Source organism: Otolemur garnettii, unplaced genomic scaffold (genome assembly GCF_000181295.1).
Source record: "Otolemur garnettii isolate 467f Iridium unplaced genomic scaffold, OtoGar3 scaffold00028, whole genome shotgun sequence".
NCBI lineage: Eukaryota > Metazoa > Chordata > Mammalia > Primates > Galagidae > Otolemur > Otolemur garnettii.
The window spans coordinates 4,873,068-4,893,944 of NW_003852423.1; the positions used below are offsets into that span (position 1 = coordinate 4,873,068).

At 40.8% G+C, this 20,877-nt stretch overlaps 1 protein-coding gene across 2 annotated transcripts in view; it reads right to left on the reverse strand.

The window, feature by feature from the left end:
* RAPGEF5 (Rap guanine nucleotide exchange factor 5) overlaps positions 1–20,877 on the reverse strand; it is a 237,168-nt gene that overhangs the window by 212,929 nt on the left and 3,362 nt on the right. The window lies entirely within an intron of this gene.

Below are 20,877 nucleotides of genomic sequence, written 5' to 3' on the forward strand. Positions count from 1 at the left end.
AAAAAAAAACTATAATTTTGCTACTGTTATGAATCGTAATGTAAATATCTGTGACATGCAGGAGACTTCCAAAGGGGTCACAACCCACAGGTTGAGAACCTCTGGCTTAGGTGATTCTCTTGCCTCAGCTTCCCGAGTAGTTGGGAGTACAGGTGCTCACCACAATGCCCAGCTATTTTTTTGTTGCAGTTTGGCTGGGGCTGGGTTTGAACCCGCCACCCTTTGTATATGGGGCCGACACCCTACTCACTGAGCCACAGGCACCGCTATTTTTTTTTTTTTTTTTGAGATAGAGTCTCACAATGTGGCCCTGGGTAGAGTGCTGCAGCGTCACAGCTCACAGCAACCTCAAACTCTTGGGATTAAGCAATTCTCTTGTCTCAGCCTCCCAAGTAGCTAGTACTACAGGCACCCACCACAATACCTGGCTATTTTTTTTGTTGCAGTCATCATTGTTGTTTACCTGGCCCAAGCCAGGTTCGAACCCGCCAGGCTCAGTGTATGTGGCTGGTGCCGTAACCACTGTGCTATAGGCACCAAGCCAGTCTCCACTCTTTTTTAAGCTACACTAATATACAACAGATAAATATTTAAGTACTTACATATTAATATCAGGCTAAACTGCATAACTATATACCTAGATACTTTATGTTGGTGGGGGGGAGAAGGGGGAAGAGAGAGAGACCCTAACCCACAACAGCATATTGGATGCGTGGGATGTATATAGTCATTGATCCCCCCTGAATAAAAGGTCTCTGTCACTGGGGCTAGGATGCAGTGACATCATCATAGCTCACTACAACTTCAAACTCCTGGGTTCAAGTGCTCCTCCTGAGTAGCTGAGGCTACAGACAAGAATTGCCATATCTGACTAATTTTTCTTTTTTTTTTTTGTAGAGACCGGGTCTTGATCTTGCTCAGGCTGATCTTGAACTCTAGGCCTCAAGCAAGCCTCCCACCTTAGCCTCCCTAAGTGCTAGGACTACAAGCATGAGCCACTGCACTAGGCCTTGATTTTTCTTCTTTTTTTTTCTTTTAAGTAAAGCTTCCCTATAAATAGACTATGGTCTGAGTTTTCCAGGCTAACCACACTCTTAACAATTCTTACCTAAAAGGAAAGACTAATTTCAACTAAAGAATGGATAGATGAAATTTTCTTTGAACTAAATTGAAGGAAAATAACATGCATTGCAGAAATCATCCATTCCTTTTATTTCTAAGTATCTATGCTGCTATTTTAAGAGGGAGGCTTCTAAAGGGCCTCCACAGAGAAAGGATGGTTTATCTTCTACAAGAGTTTCTCGTTTAACAAAATAATGGGAAGAAAGAGAAAGGGGGGGGGGTGTTAATAGTGATTAATGAAAAAACAGTTAAAACTCACACAAACAAGGTGGCCGAAAAAATGGACTAAACTATCCCTCAGGGGAGCAGAGTCAAACTAAAGCCCCAAATGTAGAAACCAAGATCTTTATGTCTCCTCCACATTAATAGTGTTCCAGAACCGATGTTTCTCAGGGAACCATGAAGAACTAAAACATAGCCCTTGAACAAAGATTGGTAATTCTGATAAGAGAAAAGCCAGCAAGGGCAAAGAAGAGAAGTGGCATGGAAGGGAAGTTACAGCCCAGAGAGCAACCTGACATTCATTTAGCAGCACCTGCCAATGTAACACAGGGACACAAAGCTCAATTAGCAACATGTGTTTACCACGTATTGATATCCTGCTTGTTACCTGCCAGTCACTGTACTCAGCACGTTCTACAAATATTAATGCATTTCTGTACATAATTATCTTTGGAAGAACAGAAAGGTAGCTTACCCATAATCATTCAGCTGGGGAGTGGCAGAGAAACCCTGGCTGGCTGGTTCCAGTATTTCTGTTCATAACATCTACACCCTCCTCTCTGAAGAATGCCCTTGGTCCCTGCCCCTTTTGAAGTCTACTTCTCTAGCCTTCCAAGAACTCTGCTAGCAGGCCTGCATCACAGCATCCTTCCAGTCATTTCAGAGTTGGTTTCTCTTGTTTGCAATCAAAACCCCTGACTGACTCTGTCCCAAATCCAATTATAAAGAGTGTATGTGAACACAAAAGCCTCCACTGTATTCTGCCCCAATAACGAGTCAATTACCTGAGGAACAGTGAGAAGAGGGCGGCGGGCACGGGATGAGGCAGGCGGGCAGGGGGGGAGGTGGGCAGAGGCCTGCATGTTTATAAGTGAGCCAAATCCTCGCCTTGCGTGGTGGGGAAAAACAGCTCTTGGGAAATTTATGAAAGCAAGAAATAGTGTTTGTTATTCTTCTCCATTTCAAGAAGACAGGTGGATTTCCCGTGCTCAGCTACACAAGTTTACAGTTTTCTACCGAAGTCTACTGTGACAGACAGGTATGAGTCTCTTTAAGCCACAATTCCCCGGACTTCACACACACGGAAATTCAAGAACTGGAAAAAGTCAGAGGTAGATAAAGGGAATAAATGCTTTCCTTTATATCCAGTCAGCTCCTTGTCTTCCCACACGGGCTATCTTCTACTTTATCTTCCTCCACCTAACCCCAGGTTGGGCTTGCAGGCAGCTGGCACTATGCCTATCTGGCTCTGAGGGTGGAGACCTGGCACTGGCCAGATGCAGCCTGAGGACAAGGTGGTGGGGGTGCAGGGCCACAAAGCAGTGTCAACCTGGGGGAAGGACACGCTAGAATGATTCACAGAATGCCATCTAGTTCTCCTTCCCTGAACCAAAAACACTGAAACTTCAAAAAATGTCTAAGAGACAGATACCACTGTTTTGACATTTAAAAAGCATCTCCTTTCCCTCTCCATCTACACAACGGAGATGACCTTTCATTCAAACATGCACACATACACAGCCTTACTCATATTATAATTTCTTAAAGAGCCTTAAGAACCCAGGAGACTTGCAGTATAGATGAGACAACCTTTTGTCCTATTTCTGCCGATTATATTCCTCTCAATGCTGGAAACTTACCTTGGGTTCTTGCTGATTTTTAGCTGATTATAGCAGAAAGCAAATCACTAAATCCTAGCATCCCTCAAACTCTCAGATTTCTCCTTCCCAATGCTTCCATCTGAGAACTGGTCCCCACCCTATGCACCTGGACAGTAACCTTCAGGAGATTTTCCTACCTCAACCCCCCTTTCTCCATTCTGCACACTCTTTAGAAAGAGACTCATCTTTCTGAAGAAGGGCTTTTTTCAACTGACCATAACTGTCACCTTCCATCTGTTAGATCATGTCCACATACAGTCTCACCATTACACTGTCCCCAAAAACCTGGATTCCATGAGGCAGTTCCAAAATGTCCATGTAAGGCACAATAAGGGCAATAGAACAAGGTTTTTATGAAACTAAATTTACTTAATTATGAAGAGCAGTCTAGTGGTATAGAGATGGGTTATGCTCTAGTGGGGGAAGACTGATCAGAAACTAAATAGGTTAATTATCAATTATTTATGTTGGAATTATTTATGTGGGAGAGGACTAGGACATGGGGAGAAGGTTGATGTTACAAATTTAAAATAGGGGCCTCACTGAGAAAAAGGGCTTTGAGCAAAGACAAGTGAGGGTTATCCGAAGAAAGAAGAGTTTCAGATAAGAAGACAAGTGCAAAGGCCCTGAGGTCAGAGGATGCCCTGTGTGAAGGGCAAGTCCAGTGGGACTACAGCAGTGCCAGAGGACAAGGCTCTATTAGGTTTGAGAAAGATTCCGTTTTCATTCATCCATGAAGCATATACTTTGCAATGTTAGCACACCACTCACAGGTATACCTAACGCAAAATACATCAGAATCTTGGGCAAATCAAAGTTCTGTATATGCCACCTTTGTTGCCTAATAACTAACCCTGATTGTTATTTTACACTCAGCTTTGTTCTTTTCATATGTAACAGCAAGTTTAATTTTTGAGATCAAAGAACTGTCAGCAGCATAATTGCTCTGTAAAAGTATTTTTAGCACATCTTCATTAAAAGGATACTCATGCTGCATTTCACTTGAACTAGCAGATCTGTTCTGTTGCTGACAGATTGCTTTCATTTCTTTCTTGGGGTCTCAAAGAACAGGTAAGCCTGTTTCTTAGAGCTTTATCCAAATTATAAGTTTAGATGTTACGCAGATGTTACCTTTACCAAGATAACGTAGATCTAAACCTGGTGAACAAACCCCAGCTCTCATGTCACCTCCAACTCAAAGATTCCGTTCATCCCCAAGCTGAGTGGTAGATTAATACCCTTGTGCCCCCATGGTACTTTCTATTCTATCATTATAGTTAATATACTACGTATTTTGAAGTTTGTATAGCTTTGTAAAACTAAATTGTGATACTATCCACATGTTTATCTTTCCCACTGGACTTTGAGTAGCTGAGGACTAGGCTCATGCCTTTATTCTTTTTCTCTTTTTTTTTTTTTTTTGAGTCTTACTTCGTTGCTCTTGACAGAGTGCTGTGGTGTCACAGCTCACAGCAACCTCAAACTCTTGAGCTTAAGCAATTCTCTAGCCTCAACCTCCCAAGTAGCTGGGACTACAGGCACCTGCCACAAGGCCTGGCTATTTTTTGTTGCAGTTGTCATTGTTGTTTAGCTGACCTGGGCCGGTTTTGAACCTGTCAGCCTCAGTGTATATTGCTGGTACCGTAACCACTGTGCAATGGGCGCCAAGCCATCGCACCTTTATTAACTTCTGTACTTTCAGCTTCTAATGTCTGAGGTAGACATTACAAATATTTATGCATGCTTCTTTTCTCCTTAAAGGCTCCCAGGTAGATGACACTTCCCCAGTAACTTAAATGAGGGAAGTTGTGAGATTTGCTTTGGCCAATGCAGTGTGAGCAAAAGTCACTTGGGGTAGAGATTTAAAAACCTGTGGCAATTCTCCATTCTTTCTTCACATGCTGCAATCATTGTGGGAGAGGATGATGACATGGAAATTGCATGAGATAGAAGCAGAGCTCCCTAATGGAGCACAGCCACTCTGAAGAGCATCCAGATGCAAAACGTCCTTTTTGGAAGCAAGCAATAAACCTTTGGCTGTACTAAAGCTACAAAGATTGTGGTGGGTTTGTGTGTGTGGTTGTTGTTACTACAGCAAAACCTGGACTATTCTGATGGACACATTAGCGAGCAGGTGTACAATACAGATTTAGAAGGAAGAACAAATACCAGGAAAGGCAAAAGTGAGTGACTGTATGGAACGGCGGGAGGGACAAGTGCTGTCTACGGTGCAGGAAACACGTAACAAAATCATAAATCCACATTACATCTTATGCATAGCCTTTTATTCCCAAAGCTAGTTGCTTAAGTAGAAGTTTCTATTTCTACATGATAGTCATTATGAAAGGAAACTAGGTTTGAGTTTCACAATCTTATTTCTCACCAGAGCAACATTTTGTATACGTCCTTTGTGTCTATCCTTTCCCAAGGCAGAAGTCCCTATTTTAAGCAGGTAGTTTGGAAAATGTACCGCTAATCAGCAATCAATACATGTGTAAACTCTCCACTCCCTAATGCAGAGCAGGCAGAAGGTGGCTACTCAAGCTTTTGAGGGTCCGAGGTGGGGGTGGGGAGAATGGGGGGGGTGAAAACATAAATAGTCTAAAAAAAAAAGTGATAGAGGGTGGTGCCTGTGGCTCAGTGGGTACGGCGCCCGCCCCATATACCTAGCCCCGTATACCTAGTTCAAACCTGGCCCTGGCCAAACTGCAACAAAAAAATAGCTGGGCATTGTAGCGGGCGCCTATAGTCCCAGATACTCGGGAGGCTGAGGGAAGAGAATCGCTTGAGCCCAAGAGTTTGAGGTTGTTGTGAGCTGTGACACTAGAACACTCTACCCAGGGTGATAAAGTGAGACTCTATCTCTAAAAAAAAAAAAAAGAGGAATAGATGTAAATAGATATGTTGGGTTGTAGGTAGGGTTCCTATGAGAGTCTTTAATTTTCTAATTAATTTTTTAAAATTCTTTTTTAAATTTCAGATTCATGTGAGAGTACAAACAACCGGATCGCAATATTTGAATTTGTTAGGTAAAGTTCATCTAGTAGTTGTGCCCTTATCATGCAGAGGTGGGCTTCTGTCACTCAAACTCCTGCAAAGGGCATCCCGCATCCTCTCCCATCTGAAACAGAGCCCTCAGCTGGGGCCAGGCAAACCGACAGACCAGTGCCGGGAAAGCAGCCCACCAGGGAAACAAGGAGAGCACACAAGAGCACAGGCTGATTCAGAGACGCAGTGCTGGGAAAGCAGCCCACCAGAAAAGCCCAAGGGAGAAGCTGGGGGAGGAGCACAAGAAAATGGGAATGGCCCATTTCTTCAAGTGTTTTCTCTACACTTTCTTCTAGTATTTCTATAGTTTCATGTCTTAAGTTTAAATCTTTAATCCAGTGAGAGTCTATCTTAGTTAGTGGTGAAACTGTGGGTCCAGTTTCAGTCTTCTGCAGGTCGTCAGCCAGTTCACCCAGCACCATTTGTTTAATGGGGAATCTTTTCCCCACTCAATGTCTTTAATTGGCTTGTCAAAGATCAGATAACAGTAAGTAGCTGGGTTCATCTCTTGGTTCTCTATTCTATTCCATACATCTACCTCTCTGTTTCTGTGCCAGTACCATGCTGTTTTGATCACTATAGATTTGTAGTATAGTCTGACATCTGGTAGCATGATTCCTCCTGCTTTGTTTTTCTTTCTGAGTAATGTCTTGGCTATTCAAGGTTTTTTCTGATTCCATATAAAATGAAGTATTATTTTTTCAAGATCTTTAAAGTATGACAGGGAAGCTTTAATAAGGATTGCATTAAAATTATATATTGCTTTGGGTAGTATGGACATTTTAACAATGTTAATTCTTCCCAGCCATGAACATGGTATATTTTTCCATTTGTTAACATTTTCAACTATTTCTTTTCTTAGAGTTTCATAGTTCGTTTTATAAAGGTCTTTCACGTCCTTTGTTAGGTAAACTCCCAGATATTTCATCTTATTTGGCACTACTGTAAACGGAATAGAGTTCTTGACTATTTTTTCAGCTTGTTGTTGGTATATATGTTGTTGGTATATATGAAGGCTACCAATTTACAAGTGTTGATTTTGTTGTTGGTATATATGAAGGCTACCAATTTACAAGTGTTGATTTTGTAACCTGAGACGCTGCTGTATTCCTTGATCACTTCTAAGAGTTTTGTAGTAGAATCCCTGGTGTTTTCCAGGTATACAATCATGTCATCTGTGAAGAGTGAAAGTTTAATCTCTTCTGATCCTATATGGATACCCTTGATTGCCTTTTCTTCCTTAATTGCGATGGCTAAAACTTCCATTACAATGTTATAGAGCAATGGAGACAATGGGCAACCTTGCCTGGTTCTTGATATGAGTAGAAATGATTTCAATTTACCTCCATTCAGTACAATATTGACTGTGGGTTTGCTGTAGATGGCCTCTATCATTTTGAGAAATGTCCTTTCTATACCAATTTTCTTAAGTGTTCAGATCATGAAAGGATGCTGGATATTGTCAAAAGCTTTTTCTGCATCAATTGAGAGAATCATATGGTCTTTGTTTTTTAATTTGTTTATGTGATGAATTATGTTTATAGATTTACATATGTTGAACCAGCCTTGAGATCCCAGGATAAAATTCACTTGGTCATGGTGTATAATTTGTTTGATGTGTTGCTGGATTCTGTTTGTTAGGATTTTGTTGAATATTTTCGCATCAATATTCATTAGTGATATTGGTCTGTAATTTTATTTCTTTGTTGGGTCTTTTCCTGGTTTGGGGATCAAGGTGATATTTGCTTCATAGAATGTGTTGGGTAATATTCTTTTTCTATATTTTGGAAAAGGTTAAGTAGTATAGGTACTAGTTCCTCTTTAAAGGTTTGGTAGAATTCTGACATGAAGCCATCTGGTCCTGGGCTTTTCTTTTTAGGGAAGTTTTATATAGTTGATGGCATTTCAGAACTTGATATAGGCCTGTTCAACACTTTCACTTCCTTCTGGCTAAGTCTTGGAAGGTAGCATGCTTCCAAGTATTGGTGAATTTCCTTCAGATTTCATATTTATGAGAAAAAATTTCTTGTAATATTTATTAAGGATTGTTTGGATTTCTAAGGGGTCTGTTGTTATTTCATCTTTACCCTTTCTGATTAATGAAATTAGCAATTTTACTCTTTTTTTCTTGGTTGGGATGGCCAAAGGTTTATCTATCGTATTGACCTTTTCAAAAAACCAACTTTTTGATTTATTGATCTGTTGTATAATCCTTTTGTTTTCAATTTCATTTAATTCTGCTCTAATTTTAGGGAAAACACTTGAAAAAATTGGCCTGGGTGAAAATTTTATAAAGAGGACCCCCCCAGGCAATTGAAGCAACATCAAAAATACACTACTGGGACCTCATCAAACTAAAAAGCTTCTGCACAGCCAAAAGCACAGTAAGTAAAGCAAATAGACAGCCCTCAGAATGGGAGAGATATTTGCTGGTTATGTCTCTGACATAAGGTTTAATAACCTGAATCCACAGAGAACTCAAACGTATTAGCAAAAAGAGAACAAGTTATCCCCTCTCAGGGTGGGCAAGGGACTTGAAGAGAAACTTCTCTGAAGAAGACAGGCACATGGCCTACAAACATATGAAAAAATGCCCACCATCTTTAATCATCAGAGAAATGCAAATCAAAACTACTTTGAGATATCATCTAACACCAGTAAGATTAGCCCATATCACAAAATCACAAAATCACAGATGCTGGCTTGGTTGTGGAGAAAAGGGAACACTTCTACACTGCTGGTGGGATTGCAAACTAATATGTTCCTTTTGGAAAGACATCTGGAGAACACTCAAAGAACTAAAAATAGACCTGCCATTTGATTCTATAATTCCTCTATTAGGTATATATCTAGAAGACCAAAAATCACACTACAATAAAGATATTTGTATCAGAATGTTCATTGCAGCCCAATTCATAATTGCTAGGTCATGGAAGAAGCCCAAGAGCCCATCGATCCACAAATGGATAAATAAATTGTGGTATATGTACACCATGAAATACTATGTAGCCATTAAGAATGATGGAGACTTTACCTCCTTCATGTTTACATGGATGGAGCTGGAAAATATTCTTCTTAGCAAAGTAATGGGGGAAAAAGTATCCAATGTACTCAGCCCTACTATGAAACTAATTTATAGCTTTCATAAGAAAACTATAACACAATTTTAGCCCAGGAATATGGGGAGAGGGGAGAGGAACGGGAGGGGTGGAAGGGTGGGTGGAGGAAGGGTGATTGGTGGGATCACGCCTATGGTTCATCCTATAAGGGTACATGTGAATCTCTCTAAATGTAGAATATAAATGTCTTAACATAGTAACTAAGAAAAAGACATGAAGACTATGTTAACCAGTTGGATGAAAGTATTTCAAATTGTGTACAAAAACAGTATACTGGTACCCCATGATAGTATTAATGTACACTGCTATGATTTAATTTAAAAAAAGGTTTTTTTAATTAAAAAAAGAAAGAAAGAAAATGGGAATGGCAAAGCCAAAGGAAGTCAAAGCCCGAGGGACAGCTCGACCAGAGGGAGGAAGAAGAAGAATCTTCAAAGAGAAAAGCTAATCAGGGACAGTTTTTTTTTTTTTTTTTTTGAGACCAAGTCTCAAACTGTCACCCTGGATAGAGTGCTATGGCATCATAGCTTACAGCAACTTCCAACTCCTGGGCTCAAGCGATCCTCTTGCCTCAGTTTTTCTAATTTTAGCAGATATGGGGTCTCACTTTTGCTCAGGCTGGTCTCAAAACCGCGAGCTCAAGCTATCCACCCGCCTCAGCCTCCCACAGTGGTAGGATTACAGGCACAAGCCACCTTGCCCGGCCACGTTTTTCCTTTTTTGATACAGTCTCACTCCATCACCCTGGGAAGAGTGCGATGGTGTCATAGCTCACAACAATCTCAAACTACTGGGCTCAAGCGACCCTGCTGGCCTCAGCCTCCCAAGTAGCTGGGATTACAGACATGAGCCACCACCCCCAGTTAACTGTTTTCTATCTTTACTAGAGACGGGGTCTTGTTCTTACTCAGGCATGGCCTCTCCAGGAAGGCCCGCCCCTTCCTGGCAGGTGTGCGCCCCTGTCTCTGTGCTCCCAGTGGCTCACCTTCCCCCAGCACCCAGCAACCAAGCCTTACTGGGAAAAGGACCAGGAAAAAAAGGAAAGTGGGGGAAAACACGAGGCATTTTAAGTGCCACGCTGAGGACGAGAAGTGAGTCATCCTGACTTGTCTCAGCTGTACAAGGTCACACTCTTCCCTCCTTCACACATCCATGTTTTCTGACAAACATACAAAAACCCAGAAAGAGAGGAGAAAAATTTCAGTATCGATTTTCCCTCATAAACAACTTTTCTCCTACCTAAAAAACTGTAATAGTGGACATTTTCGGTCAAGGGCGGTTTTGTCCAAAATGTTTCGTTAAGACAAGGTGTTCAGCAGTGGGGATCCAGCCTTTTAAGCACAGCATCCCAATATTATTCAAAAAAGCTGTGAACTAGTTTCACCCTCGAATGACATTTCAATACAAAGGAAACGCTAAACACAGAGGACAGGTATGAGTGTGTGTTACATCCTCATTCAGGGGAGGCAACTGGGAAAGATGACTTGGCTGAGTGCCAAAACCATGAAAAAAAGTTCTTCTATCGTACTGATACGCCCATCACTGGAAACCTATGGGCAAAGCAACCAAAGATGTAATTACTCTATTCAACTATTTGTTACTTCATGAATGTTGTTTTGGCAGGCATTTCAGAACATGTTGGATATACTGTGACAAAATTTAGCAAGATCAAAGTACCACATAAAGGTTTTATAACTCTTATGTGAGGCTGACAATGCTAAGGGTGCCAGGGGCAGGGAAAAAACTTGGCCAGGCAATTATAGGGAACGAATGCAAATTCCTTATACAACAGCTCCTCTGACTCTGAACCCTACCATCCAAGTTTAGCACATTAACTGCCATGTGAGCTGTATTTACTCGTGAAGCATATACAACTCACAGTATCTTGACCTATCTTGACCTAATAAAACACAGTGACTCGGCTCAGTGCCTGTGGCTCAAGTGGCTAAGGCACCAGCCACATACACCTAAGGTGGCAGGTTCGAATCCAGCCCGGGCCCACCAAACAACAATGATGGCTGCAACCAAAAAATAGCCAGGCGTTGTGATCCCAGTAGCTGTGATCCCAGCTACTTGGGAGGCTGAGGCAGGAGACTCGCTTGAGCCCAGGAGTTGGAGGTTGCTGTGAGCTGTGATGCCATGGCACTCTATCCAGGGGGACAGCTTGAGGCTCTGTCTCAAAAACAAACAAACAAAACAAAAAAACCCACAATGGCTCCAAGGAAGAAAAAAAATTTCTAGTGTGGCAGTCAATGTGTTAGGCCCAGGAATGACAGAGGAATGGCACTCCGGTCGCATTCCAGCACAGTCCTAGTTCTGACCAGAGACCCAAAGACCTCCCAGGACCCTCTGCCATGAAGCCCAGCATCACTTCAAAGTCAGGCCCTTCCCTTGCCCCTCTCACTGACCTCTGTCCATGCTCTGCTTCCCTGCCTTAATCCCCCCAGTGCCCACTCCCATGGTGAGTTTCTTCTCACTGCAGCTACATCTTCTTCCACCATCACATTTTCTGGCATGGCTCCTACATCAGTCAATGGTCCTCTCAGGAAAGAGCCAATCATGGAGATGCTGCAGCTGCTGCCAGGTGGCCAGTCATTGCCAACCCCAGAGAGAAAAAGAAGAGAGAAAGCAGGAGGGATAGAACACCTGGCCTCACTCTCTGACCTCCTGCTGACTGAACCCACACCAAAGCCCAGCAGGCAGCCTCCCAGGGGCACAGGGTCCATGGGATGGACAAACAGAACGGCCAGAGCTGCCATGGCATTATGCGCCAAACGCTCCTCATCTTTTTTTTTAAACTACCAGTCCCTCTGCAGAAACCAGTAAAGGGGAGTTTCCAGTATTATTAATTCAATAAAATTCTTACAGTCACAGTCTTCCATTTTGGTTTGGCCTTCCATCCTAGAGGTGGTGAACAGATAGCCAGTGGACTCCCAGCCTCAGCAATTTCTGGATGATGAAGGTCACTGAACTTCTGAGGCCACTTAGACCAAACTACTAAATGTGGGCCATGGACGCTCTGAAACTTGACAGAAATGCAGATTCTCAGGCCTTAATGACTAGTGAAGCCAAGTCTCCTAAGCCTGGAGCCCTGGAATCTGTGTTTTAACAAGCCCTCTAGGGATTCTAATGCTAAAGTCTGAGAAGCTCTGCTGTAGCCCCCACCCTTCCCAGCAGCCTGAAGCAGAACTGTCAAGAGACCCTGGACCAGGAGAAGTCCAGCCTGAGGTGCCCTCAATGCTTTTAACTTCACTACTATGGCCTTCAGCAAGATACATGTACCAATTGTGGAGCTTGCTTTCTTATTTAATTTCTATCAATATAACCAATAAGATCCCTTTCAATTCTCCAAAGCAGTTGACCTTGGAATCCCTCAGCAATGATGAGGTCAGTGACAACAGCCACAGCTTGCACTTTCTGAACATTCTCTACGTTACTAGGTGGGCACTGTCTTCACAGATGATGAGGTTACAGCATAAAGAAAACCTCAGTACTTTGCCTTTAACTCTATAAAAGAAAGAAATACTGTATTTCTTTAAGAATTATGAAAACAATAAGAGAATGCACATGAAAGCACTTTGTAAATGTAAACAGCATATACATGATGGCAAAGTGAACACATGAATTGAACTTGTTAGGTATTTTTAAGTTCAAACATCATTTGAGACACTCAGGGTATAGATCAGACTATATCTAGACAGCTTTCTTTTAAGGAGTTATGTGGCAAGGGCAGTGGGAAGTCTGAAAGTTTCAACAAGTACTATTTGGAAATTTGTGATCAAGTTGAAATAGCAGGAGAAAGCAAATACTGATACGAATTTCTGGCTAAAAAATAGCCTTCATTGACGACAAATAGCAACAAACATCTTAACCAAATGAAAACCACCAGGTAAGATCTCTGAAAGGCACACGGGGTGCTGCCACTAAGTTCTCTCCTGACACCTCTCCCAGAATTCTGTTTCTGGCTAAACAAATCACTTAATCTTCTAGAAACAGCTTTATAGATATCTTCTTTTTACTCTTTTGACAGGACAGATTCCTGATTTAATCAGATTCCTTTTGCATCTTTAAATGCTCCCTCTGCTAATGTATTATTTTCTCCCTCCCTAGACCCATCTTTCCTTCTAAGACAGTAGTTCTCAACCTTCCTAATGCCCTGAACCTTTAATACAGTTCCCGTGGGTCGCGACCCACAGGTTGAGAACCACTGTTCTAAGATCAGCTTTGCACTTTCTGAACATTCAGAAAGGTTTGGCAAGTTGAGTGGGCATCTCAGCACACAAAGACCACTGCTCTGACTTTGGTCAGACAAGGACTAAAAACTGATTCCCTATGCCAGCACTGAGTCCATGATAGAATATTGGCATTGTATTCCATTTCAGAGAGAGAAACTCAGAGAGGTTATTTTATTTACTCCAGGTCACAGAGCCATCAAGTGAAAAATACATAGAAAATGTTCTAATATACCTCCAAATTGTATTGTCATGGATCAAAATAGGTATCCTACTTTTCCTGATCCCTAGAAGTTACCATCATACCCTCTTCTCTACTTTAAAAAAAAAAAAAATTGTACAAAAGATTTCATACCTACATACAAATTCACAGTACAACATGATGACCCAACGATTTTCAGTGTTTGTTCACTATAGCCAACATTTAGAGTGTTGGAGCAAGCAGAGGTGATAAGCTGGTCACGTCCCTCAATAGCAACAAGAGAGCGTAAAACAAATTTACAGTCAGCACCAAAGCCCTAAGTGTTGGGCAATCACAAGTATTTGCATGTCACCTCATAACAGCTGCAGGTAAATGATTTGACAAGGTCAAATTCAACCGAACAAGGAAACCACCAATAGGGCTGGAGTTTAAGTTGTTAGTCCAGTTAGAAAAAAAATACAGGAAGACAACCAGGTAGAATGAAAAACTCCTGATTCTCAGGACAAACTTTAGTAAAGGTTTGATTTGCCTTATTAAAAATCCTGAACTGTGGGGCAGCACCTGTGGCTCAGAGAAGTAGGGCGCTGGCCCCATATACAGGAGGTGGTGGGTTCAAACCCGGCCCCAGCCAAAAACTGCAAAAAAAAAAAAAAATCCTGAATTGTGTTTTCTCTACAAGTAACACAAGCAATGCAAAATGGAAAGAGAATCACTTTATAGGTAAGAAGCCCAATGTCCCATAAACAAAGCAGATAAAACACAAAACAGATTAGCTGAGTCACAGAAAAGTCTGCCAACTTGTCACACAAATTAAATTATGGTGACTCAAAGGAAAGTCTAAAGCTATTATCATTTGGTTATATTCATGATCTCAGTTTTCAAAAATGTATATGGAAAGTTTAACTTTTAAATTTGACTTTCTTAAAAAAAATCTGTGAGGAGACATAATAAATTATGTATACACACACACATTTTTAACCTCCCACTGAGAATGTTTCTTCTATCTTCAATATTACTCTAAGGCTATTCATGTTTTTTGTAGGAAAAATTTAAATTTATTCTCCTCTGACATTTAAATCATTACCTAAGCACTATCAGTGTTCATGTAAATTAATACAATCTTAATTTACATTTTTCACACTTCATAAAGATTTTGTTTGTATGTACCATTTTAAAGCTGTGATTTACTGATATTTCCATAAAGTATGCAGCTATATCTTAAAAATGTACCCTTTATATCCTTTATCCTGAGACACCAAATAGTTTTAAGACATACCATCAATTTAATAATAGCTTTACAAGGAGAAAAATAGTACTCCTTCAAATGGTCACATCAACAGTAAGATACATTCCAATTCTGGAAGTGTTAAAAATGAAACAAAAGAGAAAGACAGACAGAGAGAGAGAGAGAGAGAGACTCTAGTCAAGTAAATATGTTATTCTATCCTCCTCTACAGAGGAGTTAGACTGTGGAATATGAAGCCAGGAAATCTGGCTTCAGATTTTGGCTCCTGTCACTTCTTGGGTGATATACGGAAACTTGGCCTCTGTGTACCTCCCTTTCCTCTGGAAAAAGGAAGACAAGGATGCCATCTGCCAGATGTGGTTGTGACCAGGATTAAATTAACTGCTGTTCTTAAAGAACTTCTAACAGCCAATATAACAAGTGTTCTATGAGATGGGTTAAGAATAATAATGGTTATTATTATTAGCACCACCACCTACCAGGACTCACTGAAGCATTTGCTACCTTTAGAGATGAACAATTTCCTATTCAATAGACTGGTAAAATATTTTAATTCAAGAAAATATTTACTGACAACTAAATGAGTACTTATGCCAAATATTTTTGTTTATTTGTTTGTTGAGACAGAGTCTCACTCTGTCTCTCTTGGTAGTGCTGTCACAGCTCACAGCAAACTCAAACTCTTGGCCACAAGCAATTCTCTTGCCTCAGCCTCCGAAGTAGCTGGGACTGCAGGTGCCCGCCACAGTGCCTGGCTGTTTTTAGAAATGGAGTCTCACTCCGGCCCAGGCTGGTCTCAAACTCTTGAGGTCAGGCAATCCATCCATCTCAGCCTCCCAGAGGAGGATTCCAGGGGTGAGCCATGGCGCCCGCCCCTACTTAGGCTAAATTTTTAAAGGAAGGAAAATAATGGTGCTTTTCTCTAGAAGCCCGTTAAGGAAGGCCTTTCTAATCAGAGATCAGTGTGGCCCAGGCTTCATAGCACCTTAAAGTCCTCTGAAATAACATGTAAAAGTACATTTACATGTATGTTTTTCTGCAATTCTATCTTTTTATTCTTAAAAACGCCCAGAATAAAAAAAATAAATAAATAAAAACAAGAGCCATTTACTTCAGGTAATCATACAACATTAAAAGGTTAGTAGGCAAATATACCAAAGTTTAATTTCATTACAATGTACAGGGTGCACATTAAGTTTATGTCCAATTTAAAATCGTTTAACGTAGCAAACTGCGCACGAACTTTATGTCCACCCTGGATTTGTATCTTGTCAATGATTTTATGCGATTGTAAGTGGGTTCAGTGACTTTAACAGGTCTGTGCATTTTCAACTTCCTAAACTGAACTTTCTTAAATATCAAGCATTTTAACATGCGAAACGTAAATCCGGGGTTAGGAGAATTTACTATGGCCTTTCTACATCATGTCTAAAACTTTGACATGATAACAACATATGGTGTATTGAAACAATGGCTGCTCAAACTATTTAAAGTGTTTGTGAAAAACACAGTTCATTTCCCTCTTCTTTCAGTTTTCCATATAAGCCAGAAAAAGAACTTGCTTGCTTTATAAATCTCCAAGTAGATTTGTAATACAGAGCTGAGCAAACAATGGCTTCGAGGATGAGTCATCGCAAACGCTCACGTTTCTTGTACAGTGGTTGGTTTGCTAGGAAAACCCAACAGCTGCTCATCTCTCGCCATAGCCAAAGCTTGTGAGTAATTAAAGCTTGATCCCGGAAGCCACCACCGAAGACACTGGAAAGAAAAGGAACCCTGTGTTTCTAGCCATTGTCTCGACAGACAGTATATTATCCTACCAAAGTTTTAGACAATATATTGTGAAAGGCCATAGTCTTTGGAATCAGGCAGACCTGGGCTCTAATCTTCCTCTGCTCTTTCCTAGCTGGTTGACCACGGGGAAGTTGTTAACCTCTCTGGATTGCAATTTCCTCATAGGTGAAAATACCTCCTCCCTTTAGGAGACCACAGAGGTTTCAATCTGGTAAAGACCTGCCACAGTGGCCTCACTGTCCTCTGCCCATGCCTATTTATGAATGAGTTATTATAATAATAACTTGCCACAGAAAATTAAGTCATTGATTTTAACTTTTTGCCTTCACATAAAATCTTGTTAACTTCTCACAAACTACTGCCATATCACATATCATTACTGGAATCATCTCTATTCCTACCAAAAGATTGTTACAGAATATTGAAGCGCAAAAAAAAAAAAAAAATCATAAGCACTTAAAGTCATTACCAGTGACTTATTTCCTACCTTTCTGTCTATTTTAAGCTGCACAAGTTACCAATTACTGCCAAGTGAATTTAAGAGACAGTGCCAGTGTGAAGCTCTTCCTATTTTGTTATAATGTCAGTATTTAGACACCACCTAAAATATTCACTATAGGATGTCACATGTTTTTAAAAAATAGAATCTGACATTGCATGCGAAAGCAAAAAAATTTTGTGCCTAGATTTCCATAAATATGTCTATGAAAGTCCATTTGCCTAGAATAAGCATTCAGCCTGGGAAAGAACTATTTAGTTCCAATGCATCCAACACTTCATACACATTGTCTCTATTTTTAGAAAAACGTGGTGCACCCTTATCTCATTACAGAGGAAGAAACTGAGGCTCAGAGAATAGACAGGAGGATGCCACGCAATGGCACTCGGACTCAATCCCAGGTTCTGAAACCACAGCCACGTGTTTTCCTGGGATCTAATAATACAACCAAAGTCAAAGGGTGAGGGGTCCATAGTAGGGGTGGGGGATCAAAAAAATAAAGTATTAACTTGCCATTTAATGTTCCTTTGCTGGAATGCACATGAAATTAAAATAAATTAATCTAGCTTCTTTTCCTTCTTCCCAAATAAGTATTTTTAGAGGTGACATCTGGAGAGTTTTATTTTATGTGTAGTCATGGCTAACATCGCTTTATAACAAGGTTCGAGCTGGTGGTATGTCAGCAATCAGAGGCAGCTGATCAGAAGTTAGTGTTTCTCAAGTAAGTTCTGCCCTCGTCCGTCCCTCATATCTGAGCTGACTTACCTTCCTGGAAAGGAGTGTGCCTCCTTAATGCTTTTAGCCTCTGTCAGGAAACTAGTACAAGCATGGGAGAAAGAAGTAAGCTGGGCTAATTCACAGGTTTTTTGACTGACCTTGATCAAACTGAGCTGGGTGATTTTTGCTTATGACACACTACTGCTATTTTTAATTTAGGTAAATACTAGCTGCCATTCATCCGTAACAACAATGCTTCTCTCCAACACCCCTACACTCAGTAGGCCAATCAGCAACCCTTCTGTGTGCTCAAGCAAAAATTTAAATTCTGGCATTTTCAACAGCATTTATTGACTACTCTCACAGTGGTAAGGTGTTATCAGCAGGTAATATAAGGCTATGGTGGCTTAGAGTAAATAGACTCTTTGCCCTCAGTTCATCTGAGGAAAACCAGAGAGTCAATGCAGAGCATGTATCTGGCTCCACCGAAGCAGACTGCCTGGGCTCAAACTTCTCCGCCCACCGCCCACACACTCTGTGACCTTGGGCAAGTTACATCTGTGTTTCAGTTTCCTCATCTGTAGAATGCAAATAACAGCACCTAACTCACAGGCTTGTTGTGAGGGTTAAACGAACTTTGTATCAGAACATGCACTGCACATAAATAAGGGCTATCACATGGGAGCTATTGATTTCAATTTAAATACAAAACACAAACTACATGCTTGGCTTGTAAAACAGGTGTCCAAAATGACTATAAATTGGACCTACTGGCATCACTTGGAGCAGTAGTCTTTCTACACCGACAATGTCAAATTTCTGGCAGAGGAGAGTACTCAGTCACACCTACAGCACTCCAGCTTGGACAAAGGGAGAGGGTCCCTCTCTTCCTCTTTGAGAGGGAGTCATCCCAGCAAAGAGACTGGGAATGAAACAGAGAGAACCTCATTCCAATGGCCACCAGCTGCTCTTCCCAGGTTCTCAATGTTGAAGAGCATCAGCCATTGGGACCCTGCCTGGTGAAGGGTGGTAAAGAGAATTAGATCTTTCTGATGTTGAATTCAAAGACTGAGAATCACTGGAACACTGTAGGTGGGCAGTCAATTTGGCACCATTGGTGAATCATTCCGGCTGCTATAAATGAAACAGATTTCAAGATGATGAAGACAGTGGCAGAGTGCTGCAGAAAACATCACAGCAGCCAAAGCTCAAAATAAGTCAATCCCAGCATTTTGACAGTGTACACAGAAAGAGGGAAGGGGTGTTAGCCAGCTGTTTTATGGGGTACTGGGTGGGGGGTAGGGCTGTCAGTCTTAAAAATAGTCTGATGAGAAGGATTAAAGAAAGAAAGAAAGAAAAATAACGTGGGAGGTTTGAAACCAAGGTAAAAATAATGCAGCCACTAAGAGAGATAACAATTGGGGGAAAAAATGAATGATTTTTAGCAAAAAGAATCAGTGCTCCTTGGGAAAATGGCTGATTCCAGGTCTGGAGCAAAGAATGGATAAGATATGCTTAGATCATCTTGTGCCAAAAAGTAAGAAAGGTATTCAAGTCTACTAACTGAGTGTCAAAAAGAATACTGACTATAGATTTGGCACCCATAGCTCAGTGAGTAGGGTGCCAGCCACATACACCCAAGATGGTGGGTTTGAACCTGGCCTGAGCCTGCTAAACAACAATGACAACTTGCAACCAAAAAATAGCTGGGCGTTGTGGCGGGCACCTGTAGTCCCAGCTACTTGGGAGGCTGAGGCAAGGGAATTGCTTGAGCCCAAGGATTTGAGGTTGCTGTGAGCTGTGACGCCATGGCACAAAGCAAAGGGCAACATAGCGAGACTGTCTCAGGAGGGAAAAAAGGATATTGACTATAAGGGAATGAAACAAACACGTTAAGATCCATAAGTTCTAAATGATACTTAAGAAAAACTCAGTTATCACTATAGGATGTTAGGGCACCAAATCATTACTTTGACAGTTGATAAAAAGAAAAAAATTAAGCCTTTTCTGTCTTTCCTGTGCAATATTTCAGGAAACCCACATAATTTATAAGGGCAAGTTCTTTATGGACATAATTCCAATTGACAAATGCAAAAATGATACATTTAGATTATCACCATTTTGCAACCCCTGATGAAATGAATCCAGGATACAACCATCTATAGAATGATAAAATCATTAAGTGAAAGGTAGAAAGGGATACTACATACACCCACCAACCAATCCTAACATCACACAAAGAGAGACATCCAGACATTTTATGTCTTGTGATGCGATGCAGTAAATTTCACACAGCATCATCCACAAGGATACTTGCCATAAAACCTGAATATAATCGACCCTCTGTATCTAACTACCAGATAATAGGAAACAGAGAATAGAGCGACAAGTTAAACAATACCACAGACCTAAAAGTGGGACACTGTACTGGACAAATGACCTACTCTCTCCTGCAAATGAATGAATGGCATGAAAAAAGGAGGGTCAACGCTCATAAAATAAAGTAGGTTTAAAAGCCTGACAATCAAATACAACACGTGGACCTTGTTTAGTTCCTGATTCCAACAAAGTAAAAAGACATCTTTGAGAAAATGTGAATATGAAAAGTACATGACAGAATAGTTGTTCATATTTTTGGTATGAAAAAGGTAACAAAAGTTTTGTTGTTGTTAATGCCTTTAGTAGAGATGAAAACTGGAACGTTTATAAGTGAGATGACATGATATACATGTATAATTTTGCTTCTACCCACCATGAAAAAAGAGAGAGAGAAATAATGAAGGAAGACTGGCAAAATGTTAATAATAGTAGAAGTTCGCAGATTTAATATACCATTCTCTCAATCTCCATTATGCAATTTTTAAAAAATGATAAAGGGTTTGATGGGATTCAATCTGTGCCTTACTGGCCATTGGTATTTAAGGGTAACTAAGGTTTTCTCCCACAATGCAAAACTTAGTCTTTCCCTCTTCCTAAAGAGGTACAAAGACTCTTTCTTTTTTTTTTTTTTTTTTT